This window comes from Arachis ipaensis, chromosome B9 (assembly GCF_059453495.1).
Source record: "Arachis ipaensis isolate K30076 ecotype BB chromosome B9, ASM5945349v1, whole genome shotgun sequence".
Lineage (NCBI taxonomy): Eukaryota > Viridiplantae > Streptophyta > Magnoliopsida > Fabales > Fabaceae > Arachis > Arachis ipaensis.
Genome location: NC_142444.1, coordinates 82,815,582 through 82,824,334, shown reverse-complemented (window position 1 = coordinate 82,824,334; position 8,753 = coordinate 82,815,582). Strand labels below are relative to the sequence as shown.

The 8,753-nt window shown below is 40.0% G+C and overlaps 2 non-coding genes across 2 annotated transcripts; both read left to right on the top strand.

The window, feature by feature from the left end:
* The first annotated feature begins 366 nt into the window (after positions 1–366).
* LOC148545233 (small nucleolar RNA R71) lies at positions 367–470 on the top strand. The gene has a single exon (XR_015901929.1). It is a non-coding gene; the product is annotated as a small nucleolar RNA R71 (small nucleolar RNA).
* A 5,621-nt stretch (positions 471–6,091) lies between these two features.
* Positions 6,092–6,198, top strand: LOC148545232 (small nucleolar RNA R71). Its single transcript, XR_015900283.1, has one exon. It is a non-coding gene; the product is annotated as a small nucleolar RNA R71 (small nucleolar RNA).
* Positions 6,199–8,753: the final 2,555 nt, after the last annotated feature.

Here is an 8,753-nt window from a genome sequence, read left to right as displayed (position 1 = left end):
TAATTTCCTACATAATTGGCCTCTTCCCAATCACCTCCTTCAGTGCTTTCTTCCTCTTGATCTTGTGTGTGAATTGCAGCCACTTGTTTTGTTTCTAATTTCCTGGTGAGCTCTGCTAGTTGCTTGGCAAACACCTTGTTTTGGGCTAGAATTGTATCAACATGGTTCAGCTCCATGACTCCCTTAGTGTTGTGTCTCTCTGATGCATAGTAGTACTCGTTCTCAGCCACTGTCTCAATCACTTCAATGGCTTCTTCCACAGTTTTTTTCCTGTTCAATGAACCTCCTGATGAATGGTCTACAGCCTTCCTTGATTCATAAGTCAGTCCATCATAGAAAATATGCAATTGCACCCAGTCATGGAACATGTCTGGTGGGCATTTCCTTGTCAAATCCTTGAATCTCTCCCATGCCTCGTAGAGAGTTTCACCATCTTGTTGTCTAAACGTCTGAACCTCAGATCGAAGCCTATTGACCTTTTGTGGGGGGTAGAAACGTGCCAGAAACTTGCTTTCCACCTCATCCCAGGTTGTTAGGCTCCCCCTTGGGAATGATTCCAGCCACTTAGCTGCCTTGTCCCTAAGTGAAAATGGGAACAAAAGCAGTTTATATGCATCTTCCTGGACTCCATTGGACTTCACAGTGTCACAAATTCTCAGGAATTTTGTGAGATGTTGGTTTGGGTCTTCATTAGCATTTCCACTAAATGAACAATGATTCTCCACAAGTGATATTAGCTGTGGTTTGAGCTCAAAATTGTTGGCCTGAATGGGTGGTTTCTGGATGCTGCTACCACAATTCCCAGAGGTTGGGTTTATGTATGAACTAAGAACCCTCCTCTCAGGAATGGCATTGTTTCCATCAGCTCTCTCATGGTTGTGAACTTCTCTATCCATGTTGAGATCTAAAGCTTCCTCAAAATTGTCCTCAGATTCTCCTTCAGATTCCTCTTCTCCCAGTACTCTCTTCCCTCTTGCTTCCCTTCTCAGTCTATGAAGGGTCCTCTCTGGTTCGGTATATGGAGGAGTTGATGTCTCTCCTCTCCTACCTGTCATACAAGAACACAGCACAGGCAACAAACAAGTGAAATACTCTTGGTTAATGGAAGAGTATGGTTAGAGCAGTTGAGGAATTAATTCAAACAGTTAGTGAGTCAGTGAGTTAGTTGCTTGAATTTAAAGGCATAAAGAAAGAAAGCATGTAACAGAGTGCAGAAATTAAAATTCAACAAGTAACTTGTACTGAATTAATCAAAACAAAAAAAAATGCTCAATCTAGTTAACTTCCAATTTGAGAATTGTCAATCGAAAACCAATCCCCGGCAACGGCGCCATAAACTTGATGCGCATAAACTTGTTATGCTACGATTTAGGAAATTGCACGATCGGCAAAATTCCTTCCGGCAAGTGCACCGGTTATCGTCAAGTAAAACTCATAATAGAGTGAGGTCGAATCCCACAAGGATTGGTTGAGTGAGCAATTCGGATTAGAAGTGTGTTCTAGTTGAGCGGAATCAAGATTTAGATGAGAATTGCGGAATGTAAAATTGGCGGGAAACGTAAATGACAAGAAATTTAAATGGCGGAATCTTAAATTGCATGAATTAAAGAGCAGAAGCTAAATTGCTGAAATTAAAAGGGAATGGGGGTGATTGCATGAATTGAGTTGCAGAATGTAAAGAGAAAGTGGAAATCAGAAATGGGGAATTCATTGGGTTATAGGAGATATTGAGATCTCCGAATCAAAACATGTTTATCTCTTCCTCAACCAATGCGTTCATTGAATTTTGCTTGGCAATCTTATATGATTGGATCCCAATCCCTTGGCTCACCAATTCTCTCTAAAAACGAACAAATTCCCAATCCCTTGGTTTAAATGTTCATAAGAAGAGATGATGCTCGATCACTGATTATACCACACAGTTTCATGAACCACAATTTGGTAGGATTACATGTCACAATATCCATCCAAACCCCAATCCAATTCACTGCGAGAAAGCTTCTCTAGCATGAATCCTCCATTCCTTTCCCAAGGTTCCGAAGGATTCCAATTATGGGTAGTTTCTTTCCCAAGACAACTACCCAATGGAATTAGATCGAGAAGCTTTCTAACAAAATTCAAGAGAAAAGATTGAAGAAGAAGATAAACTATTATTGATTCATTGAATTACAATAGAGCTCCCTAACCCAATGAAAGGGGGTTTAGTGAGTCATAGCTCTGAATTCAATTACAAAGATATGAAAACTAGCCAAATGAAAAAGTAAAAGTCCTTCCTAACTTAAATTCTATCCTATTTATACACTTTCTATATTGAGCTTCTGTTGTGTTTCTTGGGCTTTGAGGCCTCTCCCTGCTTTCCTTTTGCCTTGGGTTTATGATCCATAATCTTGATGAGGCTGTTGATCCAAAATCTGTAACATTCATTGAGCCAACTTAGTGATAATCAAATAATGACACATGACTCAATAAATTGAACTTTCAGACTCATCAATCCTTCAGGCCCAATCCCATAAACCATGATATTCAATTGGGTTTCATACCAGAGTAAGTTTAAGTTAATGTTTGTGCTCAAATACTAACTTAAACCGCAATATTGTTGGCCCAGAAACCTTTTCCAAGAGTGGCGTTTAAGTTGCAGTTTAAGCTTAAACTGTAGCTTAAACGCCAGACACTTCCAGTGATGCCTTTTGTGGAAGCACGTTTAAGCTTCAGTTTAAGGTTAAACTGAAGCTTAAACGTGGAAATGGAAGAAGGCAGCCCTGGAGGGTAACTTAGTCGAACACGTTTAAGCTTCAGTTTAAGGTTAAACTGAAGCTTAAACGTGGAGATAGAAAAGGCAGCCCTGGAGGTCGAACACGTTTAAGCTCCAGTTTAAGGTTAAACTGGAGCTTAAACGTGGAAATGGAAGAAGGCATCCTGGAGGTCGAACACGTTTAAGCTCCAGTTTAAGGTTAAACTGGAGCTTAAACGTGGAAGCTGAGAAAGGTAGCCCTGGAGGTGTCGAACACGTTTAAGCTCCAGTTTAAGGTTAAACTGGAGCTTAAACGTGGAAATGGAGAAAGCAACCCTGGAGGAGAAAACTTGGTCGAACACGTTTAAGCTCCAGTTTAAGGTCAAACTGGAGCTTAAACGTGGAACTGGCTCCCTGGTGCACTTCCCATTTCTGGTGTTTAACCTCCAGTTTAAGGTTAAACTGGAGGTTAAACGTGGAAATGCTTCCTGATTGGCATTCTCATTCTGGCGTTTAACCTCCAGTTTAAGGTTAAACTGGAGGTTAAACGTGGAATGCTTCTTTGGTGAGACTTTCATTCTGGCGTTTAACCTCCAGTTTAAGGTTAAACTAGAGGTTAAACTTCAGTTTCAGCATTTCTTAGCCTTCATGATTCTGGCGTTTAAGCTCCAGTTTAGGCTTAAACTGGAACTTAAACTCCACATGTGATATTCAAGCTTCCTTTATTGACTTTGTTGCTTCCTTGCCTAGCCTCTTCTTCCCTGAAATCATCCAAACAATTGCATCAAAGTCTTGCAAAATTTCATGAGAAATCTTCCATTCATAGCATTCAAGTAATATAACTAAAAACTCATGGAATTTGCATCAAAATCATACTGTTTGGATGGTTCATTGCTTTGTTCTTCTTTTAACCATTCTTGGTTACTTTAAGCTCAAGAAAATGCATAAAACATCTAAAACTATCAAAAAAATGCTAGTGAAACTAGCCTAAGATGCCTTGGCATCAATGCTCTCAGTTGCATTCATGCTTTCTTGGCCTGCTTTGAACACCAAACTTGTTCTTCACTATATACTGCCTATTAAGGATTTCACCAAGTGTTTGTCAAGTCTGGGTTAGAATTCATGAATATTGACTTATTCACTATTTTCTAAAAGCATATAAAACATGGGTTGCCTCCCATGAAGCGCTTCTTTAGCGTCACTAGCTTGACGTTTCTCCCTCATCAGGGTGGTTGGTAATGCTTAAAGTCCTCCCCTCTTGCTGTGGACTTATATCCATTGGTTGTATCAATGATCTCTACATGTTCCAAGGAGACAACTCTGTTGATAGTGAAGACCTTAGGTAACTGAGATGGTACAGTGGGGAGATTAGGGGGGATATCTGAAAAGTAAGCTGAGATCACTTTATCCCCTGGAGAGAAGTCCTCTGTAGGGATCTTCTTGTTCCTCCACCCCCTTGGTACCTTCTTCTTTGTCCCTTTTGATGTTTCCTTGCTCTTTGTGACTTCTTCTTCTAAGGGAATTTTGTTGTTGTCTTCACATGTCTCTGGTGGTTTAGGTTCCTCCAGCTTTTCCTTGAGCTGTGACAACTGCTTATTTCCTTGTTCATCAACCAAGGGCTTTCCCAGATGGGCTGGTTGTGCTTCTGTGCTTGCTTCCTCTGTCAGCATCTCATTATGATCTTTGCTTGGTTCTTTGTTCTCTTGGTCTGATTCTTGTGAGAGTTTGAAGACATTAAAGCTGATTCGTTCATCATGGATCCTCATTATTAGCTCCCCTCGCTCCACATCTATGAATGCTCTGGCTGTAGCTAGGAATGGTCTTCCCAATATGATTGGGTGAGTGTGACTCTCTTCCATGTCCAGAATGACAAAGTCTGTGGGAAGAAAGTATTTCCCAACCTTTACCAACACATTTTCCACCACTCCTATTGCTTGTTTTTGAGTTTTGTCTGCCAGCCTGATGACTACATCTGTGGGCATTATCTCATTGATCTTTAGCCTCTTCACCAGGGATAAGGGCATTAAGTTGATGCTTGCTCCCAAATCGCAGAGTTTTTTATCAAACATTGTTTCTGCTATGGCACAGGGGACATGAAAACACCCTGGATCTTTTCATTTTGTAGGCAACTGTGGTTGAATGAGGGCAATGCACTCCTTGTTCATCACTATAGTTTGGCCTCCCTTGAGTGAGCTTTTCTTGGGAAGCAGCTCCTTCATATACTTGATGTATGCAGACATTTGTTGAATAGTCTTGATGAATGGTATGTTGACATGCAGAGATGCAAACAAATCTAGAAACCTTGAGTATATTCTCTTCTCCACAGCACCATTGAGCAGTTGGGGAAAAGGTGCATAGAGTCTCAGCAGCTCCTATTTTGAGATTTCTGGTTCTTGGTAATCTTTTTCCTCCTTCTCTGCTGAGGTGTCTCTAGGTTGTTCTGCCGACTTGTTTGGCTTGTCCTCAGTCTCCTTATCACTTATAGTGACCATCTTACAATCTTCCCATCTTACTTTCTTTGTTTCACCTCTTGTATTCTTCTCTGTGTCACTTGGGAATCCATCTGTGGGTTTGGGAATCTGCTCAGATAGATACCCCACTTGAGATTCCAATCTCTTGATTGTATCTCCTTGGTTCTTAAAATTTGCTCGCACTTCCTCCTTGAATGCCTTGTTGTCTTGAATCTCTTTGCCTATGCCTTCAAGTAGATTCTCAATCCTTGAGAGTCTGTCATCAAATGATGGTAGATTGGGATTAGAGGTAGAAGGATGAGGTAAGTTATTTTGGTTTTGATATGAATGTGGAGAGGTGTTTTTATGGGGGTGTTGATATGGTCTAGATGTGAAATGTTGGTGGGCTGCATTGTTGTTGGGATTTGAACATCTTTAATCTAGGCCTTGGTCTTGTTGATTTCTCCACCCAAAGTTTGGGTGATTCCTCCATCCAGGGTTATAGGTCTTAGAGTATGGATCATGGTTTTGCCTAGGTGAATTCCCAATGTAGTTGGCTTGCTCCTGACTACCCTCTGCTTCTTCATTCACTCCTTCTTGGGTTGTTGATGAAATAGTGATTGCTGCTACTTGGTTCCTCTCCATCCTCTTGGTGAGGTCAGCCAGCTGCTAGGTAATGAGCTTGTTTTGGGCCAGCAGAGCATCTACATTGTTTAGCTCCATTACTCCCCTAGTGTTGCCTCTTTCAGAAGCATAGAAATAATCATTCTCTGATACTGTTTCAATGACATCTATGGCTTCCTCAATGGTCTTCTTCTTGTACAAAGATCCTCCGGATGAATGGTCTACTGCCTTCTTTGATTCATATGACAGGCCTTCATAGAAAATGTGCAGCTGCACCCATTCGTTGAATATATCTGGTGGGCACCTCCTTGTTAGGTCCTTAAACCTCTCCCATGCTTCATAAAGAGTCTCACCATCTTGTTGCCTGAAAGTTTGGACCTCAGCTCTTATCCTATTGATTCGTTGAGGAGGGTAAAATCTTGCTAAGAATTTGTTCACCACATCATCCCAGGTTGTCAAGCTCTCCTTCGGGAAAGACTCCAGCCATTTGGTTGCCTTATCCTTGAGTGAGAATGGAAATAAGAGCAGTCTATAGGCGTCAGAATGAACACCATTAGACTTCACTGTGTCACATATTCTCAGGAAGGTGGTTAGATGTTGATTGGGGTCTTCTTGGACACTTCCTCCGAACGAACAGTTGTTCTGAACAAGGGTGATGAGCTGTGGTTTTAGTTCAAAATTGTTGGCATAGATGGTTGGCTTTTGAATGCTACTTCCACAGTTTCCTGGGTTTGGATTGATGTAAGAGCCTAAAACTCTTCTATCCTCCCCAGCATGATTTGCTTGACCTCCTCCGCCATGGTTGTGAGCCTCTTCTTCATGATGGTTTTCCATGTTGTCTTCCATGTTTGGTTCAAAGTATTCCTCCTCTTCCTCGACACCAACCACTCTTTTTCCTCTTGCTTCCCTCCTTAATCTAAAGAAGGTCCTCTCAGGTTCAGAATCAAAGGAAGTTGAAGCCCTGCTTCTTTTCCCTGTCATACAACCAACAAGTACAAGCAAGGAAAATAGATACAGAAAGTATTTCTATCAGAATGACTGTTAGTGCGAGTGATGCAATATATCAAACAGTTAGTGGGTTAGTGAAATGAATGGTAAATAACTAAAAACGAAAAAGTAGGGGGAAGGGAAGAAATTAACTAAAACTGAAAGTAAATTACTCTAACGGAAAATTAAATCAAACAAAACAAAAATGCTCAATCTAGTTACTCTTCCAATTTAATCATTGTTGATGCACAATCAATCCCCGGCAACGGTGCCATAAACTTGATACACGAAAAACTTGTCTCATAACAAATTTCCTTCGGCAAGTGTACCAAATTTGTCGTCAAGTAAAAACTCTCAATAGAGTGAGGTCAAATCCCACAGGGATTGATTGATCAAGCAACTTTAATTAGAGGAATGTTCTAGTTGAGTGAATCAAAATTTTGGTTGAGAATTGTAGAAAATTAAATGGCGGGAAAGTAAATAACAGAAAAGTAAATGCTAGAAATAAAGAGCTGAATGTAGATGACGGAAAGTAAATTGTAGAATCTTAAATGAGAATGGGGTAATTGCTCATAAAAGTAAAGGACAGAAATTAAAGAGAATGGGTAAGATCAGAAATGGGGAGTTCATTGGGCTCAGGAGGTGTTGCATTCTCTGGATCAATTTTATTTTTATCTCTTCCTCAATCAATGCACTCATTGATCTCTTTGGCAATCTTAAGTGATCGAATTACAATTCCTTGTAATTCAATCTCTCAAATCTTGATCAATAGGCAATTCCTTGGTCAATTGCTCATGAGAAGAGATGAAGTATGGTCACTGATTATACCACATGCATTTCCCAAATCAAGTGTTGAGAGGATTATAGTCACAAATCCATCCAAACCCAATTTAGTCAAGCATGAGAAAGCATTTCTAGCATGATCTCTTCATTCCTCTTTCAAGGTTCAGAAGAGATCCAAGTTTGAATAGCTTCTTTTCCAAGATAACTACTGATGCACGAAAAACTTGTCTCATAACAAATTTCCTTCGGCAAGTGTACCGAATTTGTCGTCAAGTAAAAACTCACAATAGAGTGAGGTCGAATCCCACAGGGATTGATTGATCAAGCAACTTTAATTAGAGGAATGTTCTAGTTGAGCGAATCAGAATTTGGGTTGAGAATTGTAGAAAATTAAATGGCGGGAAAGTAAATAACAGAAAAGTAAATGCTAGAAATAAAGAGCTGAATGTAGATGACGGAAAGTAAATTGCAGAATCTTAAATGGGAATGGGGTAATTGCTCATAAAAGTAAACGACAGAAATTAAAGAGAACGGGTAAGATCAGAAATGGGGAGTTCATTGGGCTCAGGAGGTGTTGCATTCGCCGGATCAATTTCATTTTCATCTCTTCCTCAATCAATGCACTCATTGATCTCCTTGGCAATATTAAGTGATCGAATTATAATTTCTTGTAATTCAATCTCTCAAATCTTGATCAATAGCCAATTCCTTGGTCAATTGCTCATGAGAAGAGATGAAGTATGGTCACTGACTATACCACATGCATTTCCCAAATCAAGTGTTGAGAGGATTATAGTCACATATCCATCCAAACCCAATTTGGTCCAGCATGAGAAAGCATTTCTAGCATGATCTCTTCATTCCTCTTTCAAAGTTCAGAAGAGATCCAAGTTTGAATAGCTTGTTTTCCGAGATAACTACCCAATTGGATGAAGATCGAAAGCTTTCAAGTAAAATCAAGAGAAAAGATAGAAGAAGAATAATGAAAACTAGTATTGATCCATCAAATTACAACAGAGCTCCCTAACCCAATGAAAGGGGTTTAGTTGTTCATAGCTCTGGAAAATGAAAACAATGATGGAGAATACATGATGAAACTAGAAGTGTAGAGAAAGTAAAATACAGAGAGTAGTTCTATGCCAAGAGGCTCCCTATATTTTCCAACTCCCTTTTTAATT